Source organism: Lynx rufus, unplaced genomic scaffold (assembly GCF_022079265.1).
Source record: "Lynx rufus isolate CCGP_SWC_20201006 ecotype Redwood Valley unplaced genomic scaffold, mLynRuf1.p SCAF_7, whole genome shotgun sequence".
Classification (NCBI taxonomy): Eukaryota; Metazoa; Chordata; class Mammalia; order Carnivora; family Felidae; genus Lynx; species Lynx rufus.
In genome coordinates, this window is record NW_025814889.1 from 107,438,763 (window position 1) to 107,455,617 (window position 16,855).

The window sequence follows — 16,855 nt, forward strand, 5'->3', positions numbered from 1 at the left end:
TCTATCATAATAGTCTTTCAAAAGTCACTCATTCAAAGCTTCTACTTACTCATGGCTGTTTTTGACTCTTGGCATCTACAGATTAGCATTGCTCTTTATGCTTCTGCCTCAATTACTAACTAATAGAGTCTCTTTGCATCTCAAATTCAAATTAGTGAGTTAGAGCTAGTTAGTCACAGTTAATCTTATTGAAAAAGTTACTTCATTTTAGGATATTCCATGGGGCATTACCAAGCCTATAAATTGGGTGCTTTGGAGTCAAATATCTCATCTTCTGAAATTAGCTCCTTCCATGAATGTGGGTCATGTGACAAAAGTCATGACTAAATACATCTTAACCTAGACCACCTCCTTCTGCAGGGGCTGTGACTTTGGTAGTTTCTCTCAGACTCTATTTTCTTTAGCTTATTTATCTGAAATACAGAAAAATTTCAATGCATATATTTGTATTTCCTTAAGGTTCAGTTTAACTATTTGTTAACAATATTACAAATAATCTGAAAGGGTAGTACCACGTTTTAATTACTTGATATATAAGTTTTGGCATATTTCTATTGACATAGGCTCACTGGTCTTTCCAAACTATGTCTAGGGTAAAATTTATCATATAACTTTGGAAACTATTTGTTTTTGTGTCTCATATGACCTCATTAGACTTCACAGTAAGGGATAAGTGAAGTGCTTCACAGTAAGGGATATTTCTTACTCATTAAAATGCCTCTAAGAAAATTCAATAAATGTGGTCTGTGTTCCTTAGTATGTGTCTATAATTCAGCTGCTTTTCTTCTCTGCCACAGAGTCTATTGCAATTTATGATAAAATTTAAATTCTTTTTTTTTTTTTTTTTTTGGCTAACTCCTAACTTGGCTATAAGCTTTAGTGTTTGTCTCCTTCAAGCAAATGTTAACACCACAGTGCTGAGATTTTATCCCTAATGTTTATTGTTCTATTTCCAGTACTTAGAACAAGGCTTGGCACATATTAGGTCTTAATTAAGTATTGTTGGAATAAAGTGAGACATACACAAATTACCTCTTTAATGCTAGTAAGCATCTTCTCAGTCTCTAATTGCCCATAAAGTCAGTTTCCAGTCATTATGTATCTATTGCCATACAGATTAAGCCTGTATATCACAAGAGATTGATGAAACTAGCTAAGCAAGCACTTATTAATTTGATCAGCTTTATAATGTGTTAAGCATGTAACCTATGCATGCTTAACTTTAAAGTATTATGAACTCTACTGCTTTATATATATATACATATACTTTATATATATACATATATATACACATATATATGTGTATACATGTGTGTGTATATATGTGTGTGTATATATACATATATATATGTATATATGTGTATATATGTGTGTATATATATGTGTATGTGTATATATTCATTTATGAATTCTTCTGATGTTCTTTAGCTGGTGCTACTGTCTAGAGAAGTTCAATAAAATCCATAATATTTGACCCTAACTATAGAAGAAATAGAGTTTTATGGAACATCAACAAAAAAATACTAATAGTATATATACCAACACCTCTAATGCAAAACAAAACAAACATAAAAGAGAGAACTGAAATGTATTTAAGAAAGAAAAATAGGTAAGAAAAATAGGTGATTCAGTCAGTTGCGCATCTGACTTGATCTGCATTTGACAAGATGCAGTTGAGCATCTTGATTTCAGCTCAGGTAATGATCTCATGGTCATGAGATTGAGCCCTGAGCCCTGCATCAGTCTCTGCACTGGGCATGGAGACTGCTTAAGATTCTCTCTTTTCCTCTCCCCTGCTTGCACACTCTGTCTCTCTCTGTCTCTGGAAGAAGAAGAAGAAGAAGAGGAGGAGGAAGAAGAAGAAGGGGAAGGGGAAGAAGAAGGAGAAGAGAAAAGAGAAGAGAGAAAGAAAAATAAGTAAAAACTTTGACAATTGCACATTAAAGGAAGTCACTCAGTGGTAACATGTATTCTGTTCCCCAATTTTTTACAGCCTTATACCAACCATATATGTTATCTTAACTGCAGCAGCAAAACCTTTCCATCTGGCTACCTTCTCTAGGGTAAGAATACAGAAAAATGGCTGAAAGTGGATTCTAGAGGCAAGGGGCTTTATTGGAGGCCCAAATCCAACTCTTTCAAGCTATGTGATTAATCTTTTTGATCCCCCAAATTGACTCATCTCTTTCCCCACATCCTACTTCAGAGATATAACAGAAATCATAAAGTTAAAACTGCCTGCAAGACCTTCTCCCTTTGGGTGTCTCACAGGTATTTGATTTCTCCTAAACACTCTACATTTTAAGTAATACTGAACAAATGCAATTTATATGAATGTTTTTCAGGGAAAATTCTGGCCAAATATTGGGCAAAAACCTTTAACTTTCTAGGATACTGATTAAATAATAGGTTATCATCAGTTTTTATTTTTGGTTTTAAGGCAATGAGTCAGAAGTTCAGAATAGCATTGAGACAGACATCATTCAGAAATTTTTGTTTGGTTGTTTTTAATGTTTATTCTGTACTCAAGATGCAGAATACCAAATTATCAGATATTACTTACGGACATTGTCTTCTCAACTAATGGTAGACCTTCCATATTTCTGAGAAGTAAAGTCACCCGTTATTTTATGATGGTAGACAGAAAGAGGCTTACCCAGAGGGAGCACTATAGTCATAAACTTGTCATTGTGTTTATCCTTAGCAAGGTGACATTCTTCCTTCGTTTACATCCAAGATGACTGAGAATATAACAATATCAAATTTTACTGGTTTCTTTCATAGAGATGTGAAAACTAACCAACATATAATATTTCTCATGATATAACACAAGATATATGTACTATATCATGTATCATGCTTTCAATTCTCCCATTTGGAAATTCCATAAATTGTCTGCTGGGAATGAAATAGCCCAATTCAGGTGGCCTCGTCCTCTCTGGTTGCAATTTATTAAGTTCATGTATTCCCATAAGAAGAAAACATTGTCATATTACAAATGACCAAGGTCTTGTGTTCCCAAACAAGAGTGTCTGAGCTCCTCTGACTTGTTCATGACTTCGTGACTTTCTTTGTACATGCTACTCACTCTTGCTAAAATGGCTTCCCTCTTCTGCTTCCATCCATCTGGTTACTTCCTCATCATGGATAATTATCTTTCTTATACATTTATTTTTATTTTTCTACATCTCTTTCTTGAAATTTAGCGCCATGGACTGCACTTGTTTAAGCCCTTGAGGAAAGATATCAATCTTAGTAAAGGCTTGTCACATAGTAGATACTCACATATATGACTGAGTGAATAAATTGATGGTATTTTACTTTATCATTTGGCAGACACATGGCAAAATATAATGTGATCAACGATGGGGAGAAGGGATTGAACTAATAGATAGCACTGTGCAGAAAATTATATCTAGTGACAAAATTTTGGATAAAAAATTCACTACTTGAATGAAAATAGATATAGACTGCACCCTTCTTTCAGCAGGCGTGGAGACTTCAACATTTCTAGAGGAGTCAAGAACTTGCAATGAAGGGAAAAGAATAGGCCAGAGAAGTTTCTCTTTCCTCTGGCTCATAGAGCTCATTACAAATAAAGTGTTAAACTGAGCTGTAAAGAGATTATAGTCCCTTTTTTCCCATATAATCTGTTCAGTTTCTCCATAAAATAAACTGCAAGAAGGACATGATCTCTTGTGATTATATTGAAAGTTTTGGGTGTCTTGTAAAGGAAAATCTTAAAAAAAAATAAGTTGAATATAAATGTACAAGTTTCCTCCACTACCCAAAAGTAGAGCTTTCCTGAGAAACCTTTCATAAGCCAAAATTGTGCAAACTAAAGAGAAACAATTGCTATTATTTAATATGGAAATGTTTTTAGCATTCCCAGACCCCCAAAATAACCACTTTTAGGCTTTTTCTGATACCTTAGAACACACCTTGAAAATGAATGCATAAAATAAATTGGGAGAAAGAACAGATGCTCACAGACAGGGTTCACAGCTGTGGCAGTCTGATGCTGAGATGCTGAATGTAGTTCCCGGGGCCACCCCTGCTGCTCCTGTGTGCACTGCTCTACAAGGGCTCACTGCAAACAAATGCTGAATGTTCTTCTCACCTATTTTTTTTTCTTATAAAAGCACAATCCTCTTTAAATTTCTTTCTTTAGTGGAAACAGTTACCCATGTAGGTCTTTAGTAAAAGCAAAGTGAGAAAGGTGAACCTTCAAAAAACTGGGGATATATATACTCACATAAAATCTCACTTTTATGAATCTTTTATTATAACCATTAAAAACATTTTTAAAATTTTTTATTTGAGAGAGAGAGAGAGAGAGCAGGAGCAGCGAAGAGAGAGAGAGATAGAGACAGAGGGACAGAGAGAATCCCAGGCAGGCTCCATGCTTAGCACAGAGCCCAATCCTGGGCTTGACATGGGGCTGTCCCACAACCCTGTGATCAAGACCTGAGCCAAAATCAAGAGTCCAACGTTCAATCAACTGAGCCACCCTGGTGCCCCTCTTACAGCCTTTTAATTGAATCAAACAAATTGCAAAGAAACTTATCCTTTCTTCATTTTCTGTTTTGCTGTAATAGCTAAAAGTATCAATGATCAAAATCCGATTGATTTTCTCCAAAGGCAAAAAATAGCTATTATAAATAAGCAACTTGTCAACACAGCAGAAATAAAAACAATAATAAGAGAATATTATTAGCAACTATATGCCAATAAAATGGGCAATCTGGAAGAAATGGACAAATTCCTAGAAACATATACACTACCAAAACTGAATCAGGAAAAAATAGAAAATTTGAACAGACCCATAACCAGTAAAGAAGTTGAATTAGTAATAAAAAATCTCCCAAAAACAAGAGTCCAGGGCCAGATGGCTTTCCAGGGGAATTCTACCAAACATTTAAGGAAAACTTAACACCTATTCTCTTGAAGCTGTTCCAAAAAATAGAAATGGAAGGAAAAACTTCCAAACTCTTTCTATGAGGCCAGCATTACCTTGATTCCAAAACCATACAGAGATCCGACTAAAAAGGAGAACTATAGACCAATTTCCCTTATGAACATGGATGCAAAAATCCTCAACAAGATATTAGCCAACCAGATCCAACAATACATTATAGACATTATTCACCACGACCAAGTGGGATTTATACCTGGGATGCAGGGCTCATTCAATATCCACAAAACAATTAACATGATTCATCACATCAATAAAAGAAAGGACAAGAACCATATGATCCTCTCAATAGATGCAGAGAAAGCATTTGACAAAATACAGCATCCTTTCTTGATAAAAACCTTCAAGAAAGTAGGGATAGAAGGAGCATACTTGAGATCATAAAAGCCATATAAGAATGACCCTATGCTAATATCATTTTCCCACTGAGGAAAAACTGAGAACTTTCCCCCTAAGGTCAGGAACAAGACAGGAATGTTCACGCTTGCCACTGTTATTCAACATAGTATTGGAAGTCTTAGCCTCTGCAATCAGACAACACAAAGAAATAAAAGGCATCCATATCAGCCAGGAAGAGGTCAAACTTTCACTCTGCACAGATGACTTGATACTCTATATGGAAAACCCAAAATATTCCACCGAAAAAAACCTGCTAGAACTGATTCATGAATTCAGCAAAGTGGCAGGATATAAAATCAATGCACAGAAATCGGTTGCATTCTATTCACCAACAATGATGCAACAGAAAGAGAAATCAAGGAATTGATCCCATTTACAATTGCACCAAAAACCATAAAATACCTAGGAATAAATCTAACCAAAAAAGTGAAAAATCTATACACTGAAAACTATAGAAAACTTATGAAACAAATTGAAGAAGACACAAAAAATGGAAAAAGATTCCATGTTCCTGGACAGGAAGAACATATATTGTTAAAATGTCAATACTGCCGAGAGCAATCTACATATTCAATGCAATCCCTATCAAAATTACACCAGCATTCTTCACAAAGCTAGAACAAATAGTCCTAAAATTGTATGGACCCAGAAAAGACCCCAAATAGCCAAGGCGATCTTGAAAAAGAAAACCAAAGCAGGAGGCATCACAATCCCAGATTTCAAGCTATACTACAAAGCTGTAATCACCAAGACAGTATGGTACTGACACAAGAACAGGCACTCAGATAAATGGAACAGAATAGAGAACCCAGAAATGGACCCACAAACGTATGGGCAACTAATCTTTGACAAAGCAGGAAAGAATATCCAATGGAATAAAGACAGTCTCTTCAGCAAGTGGTGCTGGGAAAACCGGACAGCGATATGCAGAAGAATGAGCCTGTACCACTTTCTTACACCAGACACAAAAATAAACTCAAAATGGATGAAAGACCTCAATGTAAGACAAGAAGCCATCAAAATCCTCAAGGAGAAAGCAGGCAAAAACCTCAATGATCTTGGCCACAGCAACTTCTTAGTCAACAAGGGAAGGGAGGCAAGGGAAACAAAAGCAAAAACGAACTACTGGGACCTCATCAAAATAAAAAGCTTCTGAACAATGAAGGAAACAATCAGCAAAACTAAAAGGCAACCGACAGAATGGGAGAAGATATTTGCAAACGACATGTCAGATAAAGGGTTAGTATCCAAAATCTATAAAGAACTTCTCAAACTCAACACCCAAAAAACAAATAATCCAGTGAAGATATGGGCAAAAGACTTGAATAGACACTTCTCCAAAGAAGACATCCAGGTGGCCAACTGACACATGAAAAAATGCTCAATATCACTCATCATCAGGGAAATACAAATCAAAACTACAATGAGATACCACCTTATACCTGTCAGAATGGCTAACATTAACAACTCAGGCAACAGCAGGTGTTGGCAAGGATGCAGAGAAAGTGGATCTCTTTTGCATTGTTGGTGGGAATGCAAGCTGGTGCAGACATTCTGGAAAACAGTGTGGAGGTTCCTCAAAAAATATAGAACTACCTAAATATAGAACTACCCTAAAACCCAGCGATTTCACTACTAGGTATTTATCCAAGGGATACAGGTGTGCTGTTTCAAATGGACACATGCACCCCCATGTTTATAGCAGCACTATGAACAATAGCCAAAGTATGTAAAGAGCCCAAATGTCCATTGATGGATAAATGGATAAAGAAGATGTGGTATATTTATATATACACGATGTATATATACAATATATATATATACAATGTATATATGTATACACACACACACACACACATATATATATATATACACACACACAATGGAGTATTACTAGAATGAAATTACTAGAATGAAAAAGAATGAAATCTTGCCATTTGCTACTATGTGGATGGAACTGGAGGCTATTATGCTAAGCGAAATTAGTCAGTCAGAGAAAAACATATATCATATGAGGACTTTAAGAGTCAAAACGGATGAACATAAGGGAAGGGAAACAAAAATAATGTAAAAACAGGGAGGGGGACAAAACATAAGAGACTCAAATATGGAGAACAAACAAAGGGTTGCTGGAGGGCTTGTGGGAGAGGGGTATGGACTAAATTGGTAAAGGGCATTAAGGAATCTACTCCTGAAATCATTGTTGCACTATATGCTAACTAACTTGGATGTAAATTTAAAAAATATATAATTAAAAAAATAAAATAAAACAAATAAGCAACTTGTGAGAATTTTAATGCTGATATATTTTAAAGTATAGTAGAGATAAAGGTATACCTGGTGTTTATGTCAAGTGCTCAGCATATTTATTGCATGAGTAAATAAATTAATTAGTATAGCTTTATATTTCTTCAATATATGGCTTAAGGATTTTAAATGTAAATACAAATTAGCACTATGATCTAAAAATATAAAAGTTCATGTCAACAGTTAAGATTTGGAAAAAAAATTTTTTTGAGGGTTGAACTCTCTTATCAAGATATATCCTTTACATTTCAAATGATGTTACATCAAACAAAATATTGTATTCACTGCCCTTTCAGTTTCTTAGAGGAATCTCAAGATTGGCTTAAATTTTCATTAAACTTTTTTGTCTCCAAGCTCTTCCTTTCTGCTAAAACATTAATTATGGGTCACTTTACTATCCTTCCTATTAAGTTCCTATTGTGCAAGGACAGAACATAGTACACTTTCTTTGATCTGCCTTGCAAAAGTGCTGCTGACACTAAATTCTCTATCATTGAATTTATTAAATATGCAAGAAAAATTGAAGATTCACAATGACAGTTCTTAAAACTTTCCAAGTTTCTCTTTATGAAATATTCCTGATGATAAATAAGAAGTAATGATAGAACTGGAATATCACCAGTTTGCAAACTCTAATGAAAAAGTGAGTGTAGGAAATGAATATATTCATGCCTGCTAACAGAAAAAAGGAAGTCAAGAGCAGAATAGTCGCCTTCTGGTGGAAAAACACAATACCACTTATGAACAATTCTTGACAAAATATCAAAACCATATCTCATGAAATTCCTGTATCAAACCTTCAGTTTATAGGAAATGGAACAGAATACATATCAGACAATACCACATATATACAATCAGCAAAATCTAGCGTGTGGTGAACTCTAAGAAAAAATGACCCTGTGTCTTCAACAAATAGTAAGAAAAAATACAGAGAAAGGGACGATGAACATGTAAGACTTGGGGCATGTAACCAATTTTAAACTATTGAAAGGTAAAATTTTGAAACATTTGGGAAAATGTGAACACTAACTGGATATTCAATAATTTTGAGAATTTATTATTCATTTTGTGGCGTAATGTTGGTATTGTGAATTTTTAAAAGTCATTACATTTTAGAAGTAACTAAAATATTTATTAATTAAATTATATGATGCTTGGAATTTGATTCAAAAGGATCCAGGAGGAGTAAGGAAAGGGAAGTTTGCAGTGGTGCGGAGGAAACACAGTTGACCACGGATAGATAATTATCAAAGCTGGGTGATAGGTACAGGGAGGTCATTAAACTGTTATCTGTACTTTGTATATGGTTGATATCTCCTGTAACAAAAAATGCTATTTTAAAAAGTTTTTCAATTAAAACTCTGGCCACTTCACAAAAGGAAATTTCTTATTACCACACCCTGTGAATGCGCTTCAACTATTTATCCTGTTTCTCAGCACTCTTTCCTCTCTGTTCTATACTTCTCCTTCTTCTACGTCTGTCCCATTGACCATTCTGCTACATGCACACGCACTTAATTCTTCACTTACTTAGAGACAAAGTCTACCTCTCCATCTCCTGTAACTAAGTGCAGTCTTGCCTTTGCAGATCCAAAGACTCACTAATGTGGTCTATTAAAGCACAACGCCAGGCTTACCATTGCACTCTGGCAAAGATATTAAAATGTCAGGCCTATCCCTCTGACAATCAAGCTCAATGAGAAGAATAGAGCAGGAAACATTTCCTTTCTTTCACCGATCTAAATTATGCAACTACTACCTCTTCTATGTCTTTAAAAGACAGAAATGGCTAAGATCAAGTTCAGTTTTACACGACTATTTTTGGGTTCTTCTCATGACCATTACTTTTTATATGAGATGTGGATATTGCTTGAAGGACATTACATTTGGGGATAGGACTGGAAGCAAGAAAATTCTGTCAGCACTTGCATTGAAACGATTACTATGTAAAGTGAATGCTTTGAATAAATCAGCAACTTTTTTAGTGAGGCAATTCTGCATTTTAATTATGTATTTTTATCTTAATTTGGAAGAAGAGGTAAGTGTATCATTCATTAAAAAAAATGTTCCTTTAAGTCATTAATGGAAATTCTCTCTAAATTAGAATTGCATATTTTAATTGTATTCCTGACTAAAGTTCATGTATCATCCACTTGCATAGCCTTGACAGAAAATCATTCTCCTCTTTCTTGACTGGTTGGCAGTCAAGAAACTTTGTGTGTTCACAGTAGAGTCCAGGATAAAAAGTTAGTGCATTAGTGAGTTTCAGTGGATTATCAGTTTCTTTGATTGGAGTTTTTCTAAAATAAGATCAAGGCAATTTTAGATATAGGATGTTATTTGAGAGAAAACTACATAGTGTTGTCATAATCCAATGCAGTTAGTTAGGTGAACGTGTGAGTTTTTGCTTTCAGTCACTGCAGGCTATCTGCCCCCAAACTCCATTCCACCCTTCACATTTAAATGACGGAAGGGTCTGGAAATCAGATCTGTTCCAAAGGATGGCTGGACGTTTTAGACGTAAATGCTAATTTCCCGTGTGGAAGGAGCCCTAACTGTATGCCATGCATCTTTTTTCTGTCAAGCCTGAAGGCTTACTTTAGTAGGACTGACTGCTCCAGCAGCCAGCACAAAGTAGCTCCTGTATGGAAGGGCTATGTACTATGACCTAGCCTTTCTTCCTGGACTCTCCACACCTAAATGCAGTTTCTAAATATTTCCAGTCACCAAGCAGTTACTCCATTCAGAGTACTTGCCATACATCCTCAGTTTTCTCAAACATATTTCCAATATAATTTTGGTTTCTCCTGCTTACGACTATTTCTCCTACTTTTCAGCAAAGAAAAAAATGAGGCTGTTTTCAGTGTGGTGGTTTATAGCAATGGCAATAGTGTCAGACTGGCTTCAATTTAAATCATATCTCTGAAATGTACTGAGCCTGTGGCCTTGAGCATATAGCTTACCTTTGAAAAATCTTAATCGCCTCATCTGCAAACATGGATATATTTCTTATAGAGTTATTTAAATGAGATCATGCTCATAGGACATGAATCACAAGGTCATCTATTATAAGCACTCAAACTTGGCCACTGACTGTTATCAAGAGAAATTTAATTGTTCATAATTAATTAATTAATTAATTGTTCACTGTTACCAAGAGAAATTAACTGTTCACAATTAATCAGTGGCATTTAAGCCCAAGAATATAGACCCCAGCAGCACACTGAAGTCTCCATGTTCAAGAACCAGCCCAAATTAACTCCTGCTGATAGACTGGCTACCAGTCCATACCACACAGCAGATGAGTCTTTCCACTCATTCATAAGCAACTGTTTGGTGACTAGGAATATTTAAATCTGGACCTTCTGATCAGACCATTAGGCTCTTTCTTCACCAAATAAATGGCCTTAACCACTAGCTTCTCCTCAAAGCCTTGATAAGAGCAGTTGCAGAAATCCACAAACTAAAATAGAATATATAAAACAAAACAAACAAGAAACAAGAACAACAACAACCGTAGCTCTCTCTGTTCTTACAAGAGAATACTTAGCTCCCTGGCATTTCTGTTAATTCATGTTGTCAGCTTACCATGGAAAACTGTCTCTTCAATAAGGAGACCTATAATTTCAGTAAAGATATTCAATTCAGGGATACATATTAGGGAGTGTGATGTTAGCCCTATGTTGAATTATTTCTTCCAGTCAGCCTCCTATGTCTTATTTCTTAATTTTTGACTCGCACGTGTTAACATCCACCAATAGACAATACATGTGGTAGGATAAACTGGACATACAATATGGCCATATTTCTCACACCGGTACACGACTTACTTGTTTTCTTCCTTCTACTATGGCAACTGGTGATGCCCAGATAATAGAGGCTGTTTCACCTTGTGTCCCAGAGGGAATACATCATGGATAATGGCCCCATGGTTGCTGTCTCATGCATGTGTGGTCAGCTGCCATACGTGATCAACTGTATATATGTTCTATTTTAGAATAAGGAGACGATATTACATTTTATGTTATACATCAGTATAGTCAAAGAATTTTTATTAGAAAAAATACACCAGACAATTTTATTCATCTCCATGTTTTCATTCAGAATTTAGAACAGAGTCAAAACTCATTAAAACAGTGTGTTCACGGTTCTGGAGTTTTTAAAAACTATTTTACTGCTTTAACACAATGCTTTTCACCAAGTATTTTCAGATTTTCCTCTTTCTGCCACATAGTGGATTTGCATTTCTCTGACCTCTTTGGGTTTTTTAAGTTTATTTATTTATTTTGAGAGAGAGAGAGAGAGAGAGAGAGAGAGAGAACAAGCAGGAGAGGAACAGAGAGAAGGAAAGATATAATCCAAAGTAGGCTCTACACCATTAGCGTACAGCCTAATATGGGGCTTGAACTCACAAACCGTAAGATCGTGACCTGAGCTGAGATCAAGAGTCAGATGCTTCACTGACTATACCACCTAGGTGCCCCTTCTGATCTCTTTATAGATATGCCCACCTATGTGACTTGCTTTTGCAAATGAAATGTAAGCAGAAATAAAATGCCCCACTTTGGAAGAAAACTTTTAGGAATACAGTTTGTTTCTCTATATTCTCTTCCTATTGCTATAGCAACTGTAGTGAAGCCTGAAGAGAGAAGTTTCCCTCAGCCTGAGCCCTTGAGTGACTAAGATGAACAGGGACCCCTGTTGGCCTACACTGAGGGAAAATAAAGTTGTGCGCATCTGTATGTGTGTGCATGAGTGTGTGTGTGTGTGTGTGTGTGTGTAGCTATTGAGAATTTAGGGTCCCTTTGCCACAGTTTAACCTAGTTCATTTTGACTAGCCTAAACATTGGTACTTAGAAAATCAGTGATATATAACAAAAGCTAAAACATTAGATTGATTTAGTGGTCACTCCGTAGGTGGTAAGGGAACTATTCAAAGACTGGGAAAATAGTGTTTTACGTCCTTCAGAGGTAAAGAATTTGGTGAGCTCTAATACCTGAATAAGCTTAGAAGCAGATATTATGGGAGTGCCAGGGTGGCTCTGCCACTTAACTGTCCAAGTCTTGGTTTCAGCTCAGGTCATGATCTCAAGGCTCCTGGGATCTCACAGTTTGAGCTTGGAATTCTCTCTACCCCCCTTTTGCTGTCCCTCCCCTGCTCATATGTACATGTGTTCTCTCTCTTTCTCAAAATAAGTACGTAAATTAAAAAAAAAAAAATAGAAGCGATATTATGTTACAACTCTAAGGGAAGAGATTGTAAAATAGAAAGCTTATACTGCATTTGTTTCTTTCCTTTTTTTTTTTTTTTACAAAAAATAGATGGATTGGTTTCTTTCCTTTTTTTTTTTTTTTTTTTTTTTTTACAAAAAATAGATGGGTACAGGCACAGGAAAAAGTAGCTAGTTCTAGGGAAATTGAAAGAATCTATGAGTTGAGGGAACTATAGGGTTTGAAGAGGAAACCTCCCTCCCGTTGAAAAGAATAGAAAATGTATATGTATGAATAAAGCAGAACTATAGCCAAAGGGGGAGGGAGATAGAAAAAGATAGAGACAGACAGAGAGGTATTGTTGGAGTAAATTTGTTTTAAAATGAAAAGGCTATATTCAGTGGGAACCTGAGATCGAATTGTTTTGTATTGCAGAAACATGTTCTTATGTTATACCAAATCTCTATATCCTCTTCTCTCTTTAACCGCACATCATTTAGGAGGGAAAAATCAATGATGTAGTTGCTGCTTTCTGAAATTATATGTCTTAGACACATGGATTCTTTGGGTCATTGCTTTTCTTCACTAATGGAAAATATAATGAAAACTGCATAATGGAAAGAACAATTCCAATGAGAGCAGGTTAAACTGGTGCAGAATTTTAAACTTGAAATGTGAGCTATGGAATAAGTATCTAATATAAGTTGTCATGTCTGTAAAAATAAGAATTTCTTCATATGAATACCACTGGCTTTAAATGTTTTCTCTGAGTTTAGAATCTTCTTTTTCTATACCAAAAGATGGATTTTAATCTTAAATGAATTGAGCCCCCTAATGACTCTAAAACTAGGGCTCAGAAATGAAAAAGACCTGGTGTGTCAACAGGCTAGCATTCCTAAAAAAGTGCACCCCTGAGGAATTACCACTTAAGCATTATTTGCATGTGTAAATTCCTAAAAGAAACTAAGAAATGAGTAAGCATAGTAGTCAAAGTTTTAGTTAGACTCTACGTATGTGAAAATGGCATAAATATTGAATATAAAATTATGAAAACATACTATCTCGGAACAACTGAACCTGGTGCATGTTTAAGAACACAAATACGGAAAGTGCCTGATGTTCCTGTTTCTTCAAATGAAGAAAATCACACATATTTCCAGCCCCATTCAGGAATGTCTTCTATATCTTCCCATTCACCCCACTAAAAAAAAAGGAAAAAAAGTAAAAACAAAACAAAACAAAAGAAAAAAACACCTGAGTAATTCATTAGTTACATTATCACATATGAAATACAAAGTTACTCAGGCTAATTTCAGAGGCAGGTAGCCAGACAGCATAGTGCTCAGAAAATAGAAATTTGAAGGATCATGAGCATAGAGAGAGAAGTCTTCCCAAAGAAATAAGAAGCTAGAAAGAATCGTTTTTCAGTTACAGCTATGAAGACTGAGAATTTCTTTAAAAATTTAAAATGCATTCTAGAAGTAGAGAAACAGATTCCCAACACATATAAAATCAAGGAAAAGTATTATAAGATATTGGAAGGATTAACAAAGGGTATAATTATATATTGCTGCACAAAAAAATATCCCAAATTTAGCAGCTTAAAGCAACATTTATTATTGCAGTTTCTGTGGGTCAAGGATTGAGATGTGGCTTGACTGGATAGTTCAGACTCAGGGTTTCCTATGATACTGCAGTCAAGGTTAGGACTGTGTAGAGGCCAAGGGCAGCCTGCCCAAGGATGTGCCACTTTAACATGCAGGTTATTTCCAGCTGCAAACAATCAAGGTCCAGATGACTCCGGAAGAAACTTTGACCTTCCCTCTCACTGCCTAAAAGGATTTAGGTACAGGAGCAGCTTCAGGAAAAGGGCTATCACCATAGAAGAAAAAACTACCTGTGGTAAATAGGGAAGAACCGCAAAGTCCATTAAAATTCCTCGCTATGTCCCATCCTTTCTGTATGGCCCAGCAGACATTCGTTTATCAATTGTTTACTTTTTTATCTTTTAATAAATTGCTTTGCCTCCTTTAAAGTCTTATATCCCTATGCCCTACTCATTAGCTCAGGATGACATATATGCCTCATTTTGCCTGAGTCTTTGGAATCTCTTGTCTGTGTGGTTTCCCCACACCTACATGAGTAAATTTGATTTCCTCTTGTTAATTTGTATCATGCCAATTTAATTCTTAGACCAGCAGGAAGAATCTTACAGGGTAAAGGAAAATTTTTCTTCTCCAACAACTGTTATCACTCCAAGGCTTGACTTGGAAAATCTGGCTTGGCTTGGAAAATCTGACTCCAAGATGGCTCACTCACAGGGCTATTGACAAAATACCTCAGTTCCTTGCTGGCCATCAAAAAAAAAAGGCCTCAGTTGCTGGCCATGTAGATTTCATAAGGCTGTTTGAGTGTTTACATGACATGGCATCTGGCATGTGGCAGAAGCCACACTTTTATGGCTCTGTCTCTGAAGTCACATATAATGACTTTTGTTGTATTCTTTTGGTCAAACCGACTGATCCTAATACAATGTAAGAAGGAACTATACAAAGACATTAATACCTGGAGATAGGGGTCATTGGAGCCATCTTGACACATGGAGGGTCTATAATTCACTTTCTCCTTCCTTTCTCCTGTCCTAGGGGACACCTGAGGTAGTGTTGACATAAAATGAGGGACCTTTGTAAATATGCTAGTGATATTTTACTATCTGAGATACCTGGATGAGTTCTCATCTGAGAGTTCTTTAGCTGGTTACATTTGGTCTATCTAGATTGATTGTTGAAAATAAATCTGAAATTCATCAGTTGAGATGTACCTGGTTAGAAAATGGAAGGTAACACACAGTCTCCCTACCCCTGCATGACTCATCAAGCATAAGAACTAAAAAGCTCCAAACTTAAACATCTTCTTCTGAGTTTAGATATACTACAGACATTGATAGAATTCATGTATTAATAAGAACTTAAACCATGCCCTGGTGTGGCAGAAGAGATCATTAAAAAGTTATGTCTGATGAGTTTGGAGACCCCTCCAGAAAGAATGCTGAAGCTATGCCTGGTTTCTGTTTATATTATTTGATACGGGTTACAGGTTGAATTGCACCCACCAGAAAGATATGACAGAGACCTAACTTCCAATACTACAGAGTGTGAACATATTTGGAAATAGAATCAAATACTTAAATATTGGAGTAGTATCGGCCCTTAATGTGAACATATTTGGAAATAGAAGCAAATACTTAAATATTGGAATAGTATCAGCCCTTAATACAATGACAGGAGTCTCTAAGATGATGATGTAAAGATCTAGGGGGAGAATGCTATGTGATGATGGAAGCAGGGATTGGCATTATTCAGCTACAAGCCTAAGGGCATCAAGGATTTCTGATAACACCAAAAGCTAAGAGAAAGGTTTGGAACTGATTCTTCCTTGGAGGCTATTAAGAGAGAATGGCCCTGCAAACACTGATTTCAGATGTCTAGCCTCCCAGAACTGTGAGACTAAATTTCTGTTCTTTGAAGCAACCCAGTTTGTGGTAATTTATTAAGGTAGCCTTAGGAAACTAAGAAATACACATTAGTCACTTTTGGTGTGAGAGATCTATTATGTGTGTGTCTGCTTTGACAATTCAGCATTCTGTGTAATGCAGATTAGTGGCAGTAATGGGATTGTCATTCAGACCACAAATTAAAATGGCTGAAGTATTGGGGGTAAGAAAAAAGGAGGGTGAAGAAAAGCCTGACAAGACTTTAATAATAGGATATCTCTACATATCCTTTGTATGAAGAGAGGAATGCCTTGCCATAGATTACACAGGGCAATCTTACTAATGAAATACAGAAGAAATACACCGAGACCCAAGGGAATTGGCTAAGAGGATGGACAGAGAAGGCCAAGCAGAGGGAAAGTCAACTAAAAATACTTTTTCTGGCAATTACAGCAGCACTGGTGAAAATT